The sequence below is a fragment of the Numida meleagris genome, chromosome 2 (assembly GCF_002078875.1).
Source record: "Numida meleagris isolate 19003 breed g44 Domestic line chromosome 2, NumMel1.0, whole genome shotgun sequence".
Lineage (NCBI taxonomy): Eukaryota > Metazoa > Chordata > Aves > Galliformes > Numididae > Numida > Numida meleagris.
This window is the reverse complement of record NC_034410.1, coordinates 68,000,193-68,015,179: the sequence shown is the minus strand read 5'-3', so window position 1 is coordinate 68,015,179 and position 14,987 is coordinate 68,000,193. Positions and strand designations below refer to the sequence as shown.

At 34.2% G+C, this 14,987-nt stretch overlaps 1 long non-coding RNA gene across 1 annotated transcript; it reads left to right on the top strand.

Moving 5' to 3' along the window:
* Positions 377–2,568, top strand: LOC110395202. Its single transcript, XR_002436255.1, has 3 exons — positions 377–419; positions 1,848–1,949; positions 2,381–2,568. It is a non-coding gene; the product is annotated as an uncharacterized LOC110395202 (long non-coding RNA).

Here is a 14,987-nt window from a genome sequence, read left to right as displayed (position 1 = left end):
TATTTTCCATGGTAATTCTGAAACAATTGGTATGTTGATTCTCTTGAATCCTAGTGTTTTCATAAAATAACAAAATAACCCAAGTTGGAAAAGACTCACAAGGATCATCAAGTCCAGCTTCTGTCTACACTTAGAACCAGCCAAAATCCAAACCTTATGTATGAGAGCGGTGCCCAAACACTCCTTGAACTCCAGCAGCCTTGGGCTATGACCACTGCCCTGGGCAGCCTGTTCCATTGCCACTGCCCTCTGGTGCAGAACCTTTCCCTAACCCCAACCTTCCCCTCCCCTGACGCAGCCCCATGCCGTTCCCTCGGGCTCTGTCGCCGTCACAGAGAGCAGAGCTCAGCGTTCCCGAGGAGCTGCAGCCGCCACGAGGCCTCCCCTCAGCTCCTCTGCTCTGGGCCGAGCAAACACAGGTACCTCAGCTCCTCTTCATACGTCTTGCCCTCTAGACGCTTCCCCATCTTTGTTGCCCTCCTTTGGGCAGTCTCCAATAGTTTTATGTCTTCCTTATGCTGTGGCACCCAACCTTGCACTCAGTGCTGGAGGTGCGGCTGCTCAGCACAGAGCACAGCGGGGCAGCCCCTCCCCTCGCCCAGCAGCAGTGCTGGGCCTGGTGCACCCCAGGGTACAGTTGTCCCTTTGGGCTGCTGGGGCTCACTGATGGCTCAGATACAACTTGCCATCAGCCAGAATTTTGTGATTCATTTCTTGAACACACTCACTTATTCTTCACTGTTCGGAACTCTGTTCCACTTTTAGAAGAATCATTTAGGAAGAAAGTCGTACCGACTTTGAATTAAACTTGGAAAATAATTTAGGTACTTATGAAAAATTTACAAACATTCTCTAATGACTTAATATCTGATATCCGCTATCTTTTTTTCATAATGTTTTATTGTTTTCCTTGATACTTTAACGTTTATGAACTTTATTGCACGTAGTAATTTTGTTCTTATTGAAAAATATCAATAGCATATTTATTAAAGATGTAAACCTAATCATGCTGAATTTTAAGAGTTCTGGTTTTAAATGGAACCTGAAAAAAAATAAACAAGCTTTAAGTAGAAAGATGTAACTCAATTTTTGTGCTGTAGTTAGTAAAATGACACTTATGTGAGCCCTTATGTACTGCTGTTATTGCCTATGTTACTGTAACATTATATCTATGGAAGAATCCAGATAAAAGTGTCAGTCTCAGTGTTAGATGATTATGTTGACTGCAGAACTATTATTGATGATAGAAGGTTTATCTTTATATGCAGATTCACGTATAGTACTTTATCAAATGACATGAAAACATACTATTAATTTTTGTGTTATTCATGCCATGCTTTATAGAAGGACCATGTTCCTTTATGTTTAAACCTTGCAAAATTTTGTCATTAACCTCAAAGAGGCTTGATTATCTATGTGTATGGGTATACCTTGAATAATTGAATAGAAAAAAAAGTAATTAAAAATATAGAAAATACTTTTAAAATTTACAGAATCAAAAAGTTAATAAGATTTTTCTTATTCTTCTGTATTTTCAGCATTATATTAATATAGTTTTCTTTATAAATAATTCCTAATCAAAAGCTGTCATCATTTTTTTCTGCAATCCTCTAAGACTCTCGTAGGTTGTTTTTATTTGTGAATCAGAAGAATTAAAGTGCAGAAGTTCATCATCAAACAATTTGCTTGATTTTAATTACCATTGAATTAGTGCACATTTTTTTCTATTACCTTGCAACAGAAAAATTGCCAGCTACAAATATGAAATCTCAGATAATGGTATTCCAAAAGTTTCTTCAAAGATATCTGGCAAAATTTGCTTCATTTTTTTTTTCTTAATCTTTCAGAACTCAGAACTTTGTATCCTGGCAGCGGTTATTAGGAATGGGCAGGCTCATCTCATTGATTGTGCTGTGAGAAGGCTCTTCAGCTTCATATGGAGCAAAAAGGTTAGTGGCATATCAGTTAAATGCTTCAGTGGTCTGTGATAAATCTCTAGTCTTGCTCTTATCACAGCCAATGAATTTAATTTTTAAAAGGTGTTAAACTTGAGTACATTCTCATATTTTCCTGGACTGTAGAAGCTATTGAATACACACAAAATGGTAATTTAGGTAATAGCAATCTCCTCGCTTTTATATGGAAATTATTATTATGTAGAATCAGTCAGTGAAGAATTCTCAGGTTGTCTCTCTGAAAAAGTTCAGTCATTTTTCTTTGGTTTTAATAGATGAAATTCTGCAAGTAATTTGCCAAATTTTGTGGGTTTTTTTTTTGTTTGGTTATTCTTGTTTTGTTTTGTCTTGTTTTAAAATATTTTCACAATAGCTGTAAATTTCTTTTCCCTATATATTAACATTGTTATTTATCTGGTTTTCAGGAACCAGCTCTTGATTTCCTAGAATCAGCTTTATTCTCTTCACATCTTGGCAGCTCTCTTGCTTTACAATATCTAGTTCCAACAAGAAAAACTTTAAAAATGCTTCATTTAGTTTTGTCAGAGATCATAACATGAAAATGAACATTTAATTAAATAAAAGTATCTAGATCCAAAACACTGAATCTAATACTTGGAAGGGGCATTTCTGTGGCATACCTTATTTTGTGTGGTGGAATATAACTGGTAATATGCCACTATAAACAAGCAAAAAAAAAAAAAAAAAGGTAGGCATAAATAGATTTCACTCAATAAATAGTAAAACTGTATTGTAGTCTATAGCTGCAGACTGTATGAAGTCATTGCTTGTTCTGTTGTATTCACTCAGATTTGGAAAGAGTAGGCTTTCTGATTTACTAGCACTTAGCACCTTTGGAGATTTGAGAGGTGCGTGGTAAGGGACACGATTATTTAAAAATTGTTTCAGGTTATATGCAAACCAAACATATAAAATATTTTCACTGTTAGTCATTTAAAATGAAGCAAATTAAACTGTTTACTGCATTTTAATTAAAAGATACATCAGTGTAGTGGCTCACTGAATAAACAAACTAAGAATAATTCTAGTATGTTTTAATAAGACATTTTGGTTTTGATGTTCATTTTTGGTTTGTCAAAGCCATCAAAATGAACAAATATAATATATAAACAATGAATATTCGTTTATGAATATAAACAAATTCATAACATCAGTAATTGTTTGAAAACACTATACGTAGTGGGTTTGCCTGCATTTATTTATTATTCGTTTTCACCCAGATCTACTTCTGGCTGTAACTTTCATGCCTGAGGGATGAAATTTTAAAATATCCCTTAAAAATCCAACAAGAATGAGTGTTATAAATTGTATTTGCATTTAGTGAAGTTGAGAGAGTTTAAGTACAAGATAAATCACGAAAGTATTTTCCTGTTCCCATTGCACCTCTGAAAGGAAATCAGCATAACACTGTAAGCTTTGTGAAGTGTTGTGTTTGCTTAAATGCCAGCAGTAAGTAGGTGATTACAGGAGAATTGTATCAGTTTTAAGATCATCACCAAGCATTATGTACAATTAAAAAAAAAAAAAAAACAGAAAAATCTGTAGGACTGCTGCATGATTAATCTAGACCAATTAAAGAACATTTATCTTTTACTATCCTACCTAGAAACTGAAAGTTTCTAGCTATGCAAAGGTTTGAGCACATCTCTAAAATTAATATGAGCAAACACACAGGGTGGTTTGCAGTTGATTTTCAATGTCTATAAGCTCTGTTAGTGTCAGTGAAATTATGAAAAAATTATACAAATTTGTGATCTCCATAGCCTGATTAAAGATACATCTAAGTTCTCAACCGACTAGGAATTAAAATTGTAACTGAAGATTTGCCATCCAAAGTATTGTCTTTCTTAGCCTCCCACTGCTTTCAATAATGCCCAACCCTAATTATGCACTGAGTTGTGACTAAAATGTACCAGTGGGTAACACAGCCAAATGTCTACTGACTGATCTATTGGAGAAGTATGTGCTTGGATGCAATATTTAGTTTTGTGTGCTTTGGTTGTAGCTAAAATATTCCAAATTATTTCATTTCTGATAATATTGAGAAAGCTATTTCTTTATCCTCACAAAATTTTAATTGTGAAGGTATCGTTTTTAGCATTGCCATATAAGTGAATATGTGATGGGAACGTTAGTTACTTCTGTTTATACAGCATAGACTTCAGTGAATTGTGCTGAGTTAATAGTGAAGGCTTTAGACTGCATGTTGGCATTGCACTATTTATGGCAGGAAATGAAGGACAATAAATTATACCAAAACAAAACTTTAAATTGGCTAAGGAGTGTTAGAGATTCTCATATTTTAAAAAAGTTCAAACATATGGAAATCCAGTCCTTTATTTCTTACAACTGCCGTTAGTCTTTCATGGTATTTAAAAAGTTAGGAGACTGAGACTGGACTAGAACAAAATTGAACTTCATAACATGTTTCATAAATAAAAAACAATCTGTGTTTCTTAACTAATAAAGAAGTGAGCATAAAAACAGTGAGACTAAAGATTAAGGAAGAATGTAATGCAAGAATTAAGCAAACTACCCAGTCACTTTTTTTAATGTCCTCTTAATAGTTTTACATTACTGTGAATCTCAACAGAGTAAGACTTATGTACATTAATACAAATGAGTAGAATCAGTAAATGAGAAAATGAAACTTCTCTCACTTAAGAGCTTATTTCAAGACATATTTCAACTATGATACTGCCTAGAAGAAAAAAAGATAACAGATTATGTGTTGGACCCTTTTGGCAAAGGAACACCTACAGAGTGATTCTTGAGATGTTGTAATGTACTTCTTTGATTTGTTTTTCACCTTCAGGTCTTTTTTTGTGTCAATTCTTTGCTCATTTTTCATATGCAGTGTTTGATGAATCCTTTCTGTAATGTTGATACTGTATTATTTGGCATGGAAACAGTTAAAAAGATTGAGGTTGAAGAAAACACAAAAATGAAAATTTCAGTGCCCTCCTAGTTTTGGATTTTAGGTTGGGGTCTTCATCCATTCTGAGCAAATCCAACAATTCAGGAAAGAAGGGTTTAGGATTTGGACCTCAACATGCATTTCCTAATTTTTATACAACAGCTCAGTTCTGAACATCTTGTGGTCTGGAAGACCACATTAGAGAGACTAACAGCACCTGCCATTGTGAATCAAGGGATGTGGGCAATAGTTTTAAAGGCTGGAAGAGGAATTTGGCGTACAGATAGGTAAAATATCATTACTTCTAATGTATTTGCAATATTATCTACGTACTAGAGAAAGATCTTTTATTTTCAAATGTAGGATCTTTGATAGAGCGAATATGGAATCACTCTAGAAATCTGCATTTTAGAATATATTTGAAAAGCTAAAGGATTTACAAATATAAGTGTGGACATAAATCTCAGTAAGACTGGATCCTGCAAACCCTGTGCTGCCTGTGTGTTAAGCTGGAAGCCAACACAGTTACTCAAACAGTTTTAACCTAATGAGAAACTTGTTCATCTTTGTAACTCAGTGAATAAAAGACATTACTGACTGGCAATAACCACTCAGTTACACCATTTTTTTAAGGAGCAACATGGGAAGTACTCTGCATTACAAAATGTTTGACCTGTTAACATGAACATGTAACAAACAGGAAAAAAGCTTTCGGATGCAAATCTACTCAGTCAAAAACATAAAATCCTCACTTACTTAAGAAAATGAGCATATAAGTTGTGCTTTTGTCTGTTTGTGGTTTTTTGTACTTGTTGATGTTATTATTTCATACACACTGAGAATGTTTAAGGGGTAAACTTAGCCTGATGATTTTCAAAATTGCTTTTAAAGCCATGGACTTGGTAGAAGAAGGAATATTTTCTATACTAAAAATGAATTTTAAAAAATGGCATAAAATGCATGGAACACATACTCAAATGAAAAAGACTGAATTAGAGATGGAAAAACAATGCTTAAGACTATAAAGTTGATCTGCCATGATGCTATATATAACTTAGAAATTTTTATCTGAACATAAAAGTAAAAAAAAATAGTAATTCAAATTAATGTAGGTTTTTACTTAGATATTTTCAAAAAAAATAGTTAGGATTTTAATATAGTGGGAAAGATGAAATACATAAATTGAATTAATTTTCGGTTCATAAGTAATGCCTGATATACAACCATGTCTTGAGAAGGGAAATTAGTTAATTCTTATAAAATAAAACAAAAAATCCCCAAACATTTTTTTACACGTTCATTAAGAACAGGCTAAATACACGAGGGTAATGATAAACAATACTTATCAGCAGAGTGATGTAGGCTTATCAGTTCTCTATCATTTTACTCTGAAATCTCTTCTTATACTTCCGCAATACCATCAAACTCTGAACAGTAAGAGGGTAAAAATGTTAACAGCATAGATTTTTTTCCTCAACTATGCAAGCGACTTTTGCATACTCACATACAAGTAAAAACACGTACGTATTCTTTTTCATGGCAGTGCAGTAGCTCAGGCTATCAAAAGGATAGGTAACATTATGCTTTTTTTTCCTGTCTTTCCTTTAAATCTCAAAGGTTTCTGTACAATTATTAAGCAAGGAAGATATGTGATCAAAATGATCTTTGCTGACATAACTAATGTGTATTTGGCTGATAAGTAAAGTCTCTATTTACATATATATAAATACAAATCTAAAGCTGGAAAGAGGATTTATAAATGCCATAGTAACTAAGCTTACTACAAAATATATCAGGGAATAAGAAATTATTTTTCTATTCAATATTATTATATTGTTAAATGTGTAATTTTTCCTTTTAAAATTGTGTCTTAGGCATGGTTATTCAGTACTGTCTTCCACCTATATAAATTGCACTTCGCCCACAACACCATTTCCACATGTCAAAAGAGTACAAAAATAATAAAAGACATGTACATTGCCTAATGAAGCAGACTGCCATTCAAAGGGATTTCTGAAAGTTTGTGTACTGGCTAGTTATTTTGAAAATCCTACCTGGTATATAACTTGCATCAGGAGTTAGCAAATTATCTTTGAATGTCTGTCCCAATTCCTTTTCAGATCTGTATACTCAGCATGGAATTTAAATAAATGCTAATGCATTTCTGGGGTGGTGACTGTTCCCACAGAGATGATTTTCATGTAAATGAATAAGCTGGAAAATACATTATTTAGTAATAAAAAAATATTTTTGGATTCAAAATTCAGACATCTGCATTGTATAGGTTGAAATGCAGCTGAATTTAATAAAGTTCCTGGAGTCTCAAATTTTTTCTGCATATATTTGACTAGTACTTTTTTTATTTGGGGACAGATTGCTATCCACTGCAGACACTAGGGCTAACTCAATAGGTATTTTGCCAGCTAAACCTTTTGACATATATACGCTTAGGCAATGTTTGCATGTCATTTACAGCTGCACACAGCAGGGACTATAGGCAGGTATTGCAAAGATATCTCAGGAGAAAAAAAAAAGTACAAAGTAGGTCTCTAACGTGGTTGGGAATATTTGCCCCGTTAGCTTGTATTTACTACTAAATCATCTTCTACAATGCTTGTTCCAATGAGTCAATGCATCATTTGGACAGAGCTCCCAGAAGCGTGCTAAATATACCCCGTCTTCAATGGGACTTTCCTCTGGAATTTACTGTTCATTCAGCCAGAGCTGTAACAAATGGCCAGCAGTGAGAACGGCGTGTGTTACAGGAAGGTTACCTAGTCTTCAGCACTGCACTACAGATAATACTGGCAAAGTATGTTAAGGTCAAATGTCTTTCTTAAAGCTGTATTTGAAAATGTTTGCAATGATATAGGCCTTAAAGGCATGGCTATACATCATACGTATGTATCATACATCATATCACCCTAATACAGTATATAGGCAAGACAGAAACTGAAGTGCCAAGTGTTACAGCATGAAACAACTGATAAGACAAGAACTGAAAGTTTTTCCTGTTCACTGTTCTTAGTATAAATCTGGTGTGACACTCATATTTGTGCTTTGAACAAGTTTGACAAAACCTCTTAACATTTGGGTATGTATGTGTTTCTTAAATTTATGAAGGAGATTGTATGGTTGTTAATCACCCTTGCTATTTCTACTAGAGGCAGAACCAGTTGCGAGTAGGACCATGATGACTTATATCTGCAGCTGGCAGTGGAGAAGGGCAGTCTCTCAGAGGTCTGGTAGACATTGCACAATTGAAGAAATATCCACACGTACAGGTGTCTGAATTTCTCCATGCGCAGACATGGTTGGGCACTTTTTGCTGGTGGTGTTCTATTTTTCTTACATATAATGTCTCATCAAGAAAATGCTTTCTTTTTGATACTGCCCTCCCTTTGTTATATCTGCTTTCTTTTTATAAATTTAATGTTAGCCAATAAATTTAATCCTTACTCTTTTTTTTTTTTCCCACTTAATCTGTATGTAAGGGAAGCTTGAAGATTTGATCCCTCCTTCCCAATCCAACACTCATGAAAATCAAAGGAAAAGCTCTTATATTGTAAGAAACAAATCAAGCTGATACTATTCAGAAGTCATTTTTGAGAAATATGTAAATAAGGATAAAAAAAACCCACAAAACCATGATATATGAAATGGTGTATGCTGTGTTACTTGAAGGTTATTGTTAGTGTCAAAATCCTGTTTATTACAATTCCTTCACAGATTATTTCAGTGTATATGTCCTACAAAATGAATGCTGAACTGTTTCCACCAACTAGACCATGAACAAGTACCTCAAAGTTGCGTGCAGAGTCTAACAATCAGGTTCTCATTCGTGAAGCATCCATACAAGTACACTGTACAGGAATTATTTAACAACTACAACTCCTGTGGGAAAGCTACGAGTTACTAGAAGATGTCCTTCTAAGTACACTTGAGAGAATAAAATCCCTTTTGCTCTCTTCTTCATGTGGTTAACTGTGTAGCTCAGCTGAACACTGAAGACACATATGCGTGCAGCTGTTGACAGTGCTATGCACTTGTTCTACCAGAGTAAAATTCAGCCCTGCTCAGAGAGCCTGAATGCAGATTATTCATTGTATAAACTTATAATGGTTTGCAGATATAATATGCACAGGTTGATATTTTCTGCTTCCAAAAAGCTATTGATACCTGTGGTGATAGAGGAAACACTCCTTGTTTGGAAGGTCGAGTACTGGTATATCTAATTTTTCATAGTTAGAAAAGAGTTTGGTCTGCCCATGTTCCAGGCTGAGTGATGAGATACGTGGTTGTGACTGACAAAAAAGCTGCCAAGTGCTATTGAGTTGTCACCAGCCCTGTACAGTCACCTTGTGAGGTAACAGGGCTTTATGACTTGATTTGGTCTACAATAGCTGACAAGTCATTGCAGAATTCAACTGATGCAATAAAATTGTAAGAAAACACAACTTGTAGTTGTGTTGATCTGTAATCAGTAAAGTTAATCTGCCTTTAGTATATTGTATGTATGTGACATTTCATATTTTTAAATATTTGTAAAGTTCCACTGAAGTGGAAAGCACTAAGGTTAGGTTAGCATCTGTGGTGAAACAGTGCAGCAGTGTTAGTTCTTATATCTATTCAGATGTCACTTGATAGCATGAAAGTGGCCCTTGCAAGGTGTGATAAATTGTACTGAGCAATTACATACTTCTCTTTCAACACGATCAGCTCAAATGAAACTGCAGCTAGAGTCTAGTATTCAGTGCGTTGCATTTTCCAAAATGCTATTTTGGATAACTGTTCTACTTCGTTATATAATGATGACTTACCTATTGATCTTTGAACTTTGCTGTTATTTGCAACCAGAAGAAAGCCATCAAGGACATCATTAGATTTACAGCACTGTGGAATAGACAGGAGAAATCACACCTTTTTGACGTGTAATTTTTGAATCTGTAGGAAATGTGTTCATGAGGTAACAACCATTTCCTTCTTTTCTTTGGTGAGCATTGAAGCATTACAGCCATCATAGAATTTTGGTGTGGCTTTCTAGTTTTTTAAGTACTTCACAGGTTCAAATTGTGTAAGGCACCCTATCATCCTTTAACCAACTTCCAGAAGTTTAGGATTTTACTTGGAAGACTCCTTCTTAAACAGAAGCTTGTCCCTGCCTACCCTGTGTTATAAAAGCTGACATTATCAGAGCCTAAGGTTTTATGCTTGCAGATGGCAGCTGTTTTATACTGAAGTCTGAAAGCAAAGATGCCTTTAGATCTTATATTGCCTCATATGTGACCAGGGATAAGGTAGCTTTTAGCAGGGATTTGCATTAATAAAAATTAAAGCTTTAGGATTTTACTTCAAAGGAAAATGTCAGTGAAAGCATATCCTCTTTTAGTTGCATTGGTAGCAGAATATTAACATCACTGATGTAAAGGTTTATATAGCTAGAGGCTGTGGTCTCTTTCTCTCGGTAGAGAAAAAATAATTCTTAGACCACATTTAGAAGATGCAGCACAGAAATGAGGAGTGTCTTTTTCAGGAGCAATAAGCATGCAGAACACATTCGTTTTCAAATTGGAATATATATTATTAAAAAGGCTAATTTTTAATGTATGAATTCTAGACAGGCATTGACATAGAAATAAATATATTAGTCATTATACAGTAGCTTTTGCAAGCTTTACTGGTGCTAAGTATTATTTTATGCTACAAATACAATCATTGATTTCAGCAAAACATCTCTACAGTGTAAGCTGCTGCTTGAGGGACAGAAAAATCCATCTGTGTGAAGTATAACTTATCAAATACAATTACACAGTAAAATGGATTATTTCATTGACACTAGTCCACAGGAACATCCAATTTGCAAATACTGAAGAGATTTTTGAATGCAGAGAGTCTTTTTCTGTTGAAAGTAGGAAAAATGTATTGTCAAATTTTTAGAACAAAGCACACTGAGAAGATGTATTTGTTTTCTTACCATCCCAAGTAGTTAAGGGATTTTAATTCAATTTCTGTAAGTAATATAAGTCAATATAAATATTAGTCACTTATTCAATGGGAAGTATATTAACGTAATTCTCAGCCAAGTATTGCTGAAACATTAAAAGCTTTAATCAGTCTTCTCAAATCTTGAAAAATATTATAAAAAACGATGATCTTTTAAAAGTATCATTTGGAGATCTTGTATGAGATCTGAAGCTTTTCAGCTTTATTCTTACCTTAACCCAGAATGCCAGCAACTTGGCCCTGAATACAAGCTCAGATTCTTAGCTATTACCTTGTGTCAAGTTTTAGTACTCGATGAATATGTCAGGTGCATTTATATATTGCATCGAGTGAGGTTAATATTGCCAACACAAGCAGACATTTCTTAATTGTTTCTTTAGTTTTCTCGAAGGTGATAAAAATATACCTGGTCTAGGAATCTGAAAATTAACTTTCTCTAAAGAAGAAAAAAACGTTGCTCACTCTCCCTATGTTTCTGACATAACTGGTTTCATCATCTGTCTGTATCAAACAGGTAGAACAAAAATCAATTTCTCTTGAGCTCCCTTGTAACTAGAGATAGGACTAGAGAGAATGTCTTCAAGTTGTGCCAGGAGAAGTTCAGGTTGGGTATTAGGAAAATTTTCTTCTCCAAAAGAGTAGTCAGGCTCTGGAAAGGACTGCTCAGGGAGGTGATTGAGTCACCATCCTTGGAGGTGCTCAGTAAACATTTAGATGTTGTACTAAGGGACATGATCTAGTGGGGAAATATTGGTGGTAGGTGAACAGTTGGACTAGATAATCTTGGAGGTCTTTTCCAAACTTGGTGATTCTACAATTCTGTGATAAGTAAGGACAGCTTTTTTTCAACAGACCTTCTGAAAAAAAGGAGTCTTGAAAGACTACTGTAGCCAAATTAGGATCCCACTTTCCATGATAAATATAAATCTTTTTACATGATTGCTCTAGATTCATGAAAAGTATGTCTAAAGGTATTTTTATGAACATTTAGTGGAAGAATAGTTATCATAGAGAGGGCAAGTAGTCATTCAGTACAATGTGGAAGAGCTGATGGTGTGCGTTGGCTGGATACTCTGCCTAGGTGGATTGTACTGTGATTAAGCATTGTGTAAGGAGTATATACTATTAAATAGGATAGAAACTGTAATTTGATGGGCTAACTCACTGGCCTGTAGGAAACATCATTTTCCAAAAAAATACTTATTTCCACTAGGCTTTCCTGTCTTTTAACTGGCTTAAACATTCACTCTTAAAGTTATATTTAAATGAACCAGAGGATGCTATTGCTCAATTGCGTCACTTTCTTTTAGAAGAAAGGACCAGATCCAAAGAAGGGTACAGAAGCCTATAGAGGACTTTTAGAAGAATTCAGTTGATTGTATTCAAAATTAGAATTACGTAGACTTGCCCAACAGCAAATAAGAAAGATCTACATTTTTTTTTAAATTTTAATCATTAAAGTTTCTCAGTCTTCTGTGGTCTTTTAGACTTATCCTAACTCCCGGAGTTATTCTTGATTGAGTAGCCTAAGTTTTACCTCAAGCCTCATGTAAACTAATGCTCATCCAGTCAAGTGGAGAAAGGTAACAATAATACATTTGTGATTCCCTTACCCTCTTCTGTGTAGCAATTTAATTACTCACTCAGCTATTTGCAAAATCTAGCTCAGTTTCCTTTTTCCCCAAGAGTATTTTGTCTAGTAATTGCAGAATAGGAATGTAAAAACTTGAGTGAAGACAGTAACTGACAGCCAGGTCTCACCACTTCTAGAAAAGTTTTCTAACCAGCATGACAATGAATCAGTGGAGACTGAAGTTTAGGCCTTCCACAAACCTCCTTTGTATAATGATATCAAATTGTAGGCATAAGATCACAGTCACTAGAGGTCTTGAAGATGCTGGTTCTACAAGTAAAATACAGTAAATGTCATGTATTCATTTGTGGACATGAAATGAGTTCATTGATTTCACAGCCTGCATTCCAACATTACACAGGAATGCTTCTTAGACTTACAAAAAGAGAGGATTTGATGCTACAGGTCTGAACTACTGTGCATTTGTAACTGATGGAGAAATTGTGGTATGGAAAAAATCTGAACTGCAATTTTCCCAATTACAAATGCAGGAATTATTAGCATGTTTCAGGCCAATACCCACAGTCTGAAGAAGAGCTCATGAAAAAAAAGTCAGTGAAGGCTTGAATTTTGCTACCTCACCAAAGAAAGCTATGATTTATTGAAACAGAGCATTTTTAAAGGCACAACACTGAGCAAAATGTTCTTTCCAATTCCACTTAGTTTCCTTTTCCATTGCATTGCATATTTTTGATCCATTAAATTCATATTGCTTTCTAAGCACTTTTCTACTTCAAATTTTTCAAAAAATAATTTCTGCAAACTTTTTAATTTTCCTTCTATTTTGGAAATAAATACCATTTGAAGATTAGGAATTCTTTAAAAATTTTTCATTCAATTCAATTTTGTTTTCAATTTATATATCATTTAAAGCAATGCAGACAGCTACCATGTACTCATAAAATCTCACTGAAAGCATTGTTGCAGAGAACATTTTATGTCTGTCTATTGTGATAATTCCTTATTTCTACAGATGTATACAGTTTAGAAGCCAATTTTCAGATTACAGGTAAATTGGAGATGTCTTTGACAATTCATTGTAAATGGATACATGATAATGTTTCTGTTCGCTGGCTGCATTATATTTTTAATGAAAAATAATAGAATGCTAATACAAAATCATGACACTTCAAAGATTCCTGATATTTTCATGAATACTAGCACATGTTGAAATATTCCTAATTACAAATATCACTTATCAAGAGTAGTATATTGAAGTCAAGAGGTTTATATGCAAGCACATTTCTATTTTTTCTTTCACTCTTGAGCTAGGATTACTTTTTCTTAATGCAAGTAATGCTGGACTTGAAATAGTTTAAATTGAAATTAATATTCAGTGATATAATAAAATACATCTTTATTCAAAAGCTTCAGAAGAGCAAAGACACTGTAGAATTAAACTTTGCCTTACTGAATTAGATATATTGTCTGTCACGGCAGGTATGTCATGTATTATGTGGGAGATACTGAATCAAATAAATTATTACATCAAATAAATCATCTTGTAAAGCATACTATATTAATATTAAATCAAATATGTTTAAGAATTCTGCAGCCTACAGGTAGTTAGAAATATATTCTTTACTAAGAAGAATTCAATTCACTAAACATGCAAAATGTGCACCATCTGGTAAAAAGCAGAAATATTCCTTTGATAGCTTTTCTTTTCTCTATTAGATTGCTTTATCAATCCATATACTGAAATAGAAGAATGGCAGCACTCTCAAGTTTTCTTACACTTCTCAATTGCAGATGAAGAGGCTCTGTTAATGAGGAGTGTTATGAGATGAACATTTATATGATGACCAGAGCATGGATCATTGCCATAACTGTTTGTTCTAACTTTTAATGAAAGACTGCTTCCTATTACATATGCATGGAAGTCTGCTTTTTACTGTTATTGACAGTTTTCTTACTTTAAGCTGCATAAGAACTGCTTAGAATTTATACTGTTACACAGGCATACTGTCCAATTTTTGTCAAGCTCAGCCTTTTGCCTTGACATGTTTCACAATTTTTTTTCTTATCTTCGTTTAAAACACTTGACTTTCATGTTGTTTTTCCATGTTTTATTTTACCTTTGGAGTAGCCATTTTCTTGTCTTGATACAGGTTTTCAAGAAACTCACATATGTATTTGGAAGATATTTTTCTATTGTAGAGCTATCTAGTAATAGGTTTTGTGGGGAGTTCTGGGCCATGTATGACAGAGCTCTCAGTGCTGAGTGCCGTTATATTATTGGTGATATTGTACCTGGTTAATACTTGAACTTTTAAGGAGGAGATTTGCTGTATTAAATGAGTTGTTAATAGTTCCTAAGAAGGAACTGTACCATTAAGATCTAAGCAAATAGTAGCCATGAGAAGGCTTGATTGGGATTGAGAGGAAGGTGCATATAGATGGTTTTCTCATGGATTTCATCCATTAGCAGCTGTCTCTTTTGTCATTCCTGCTTAGG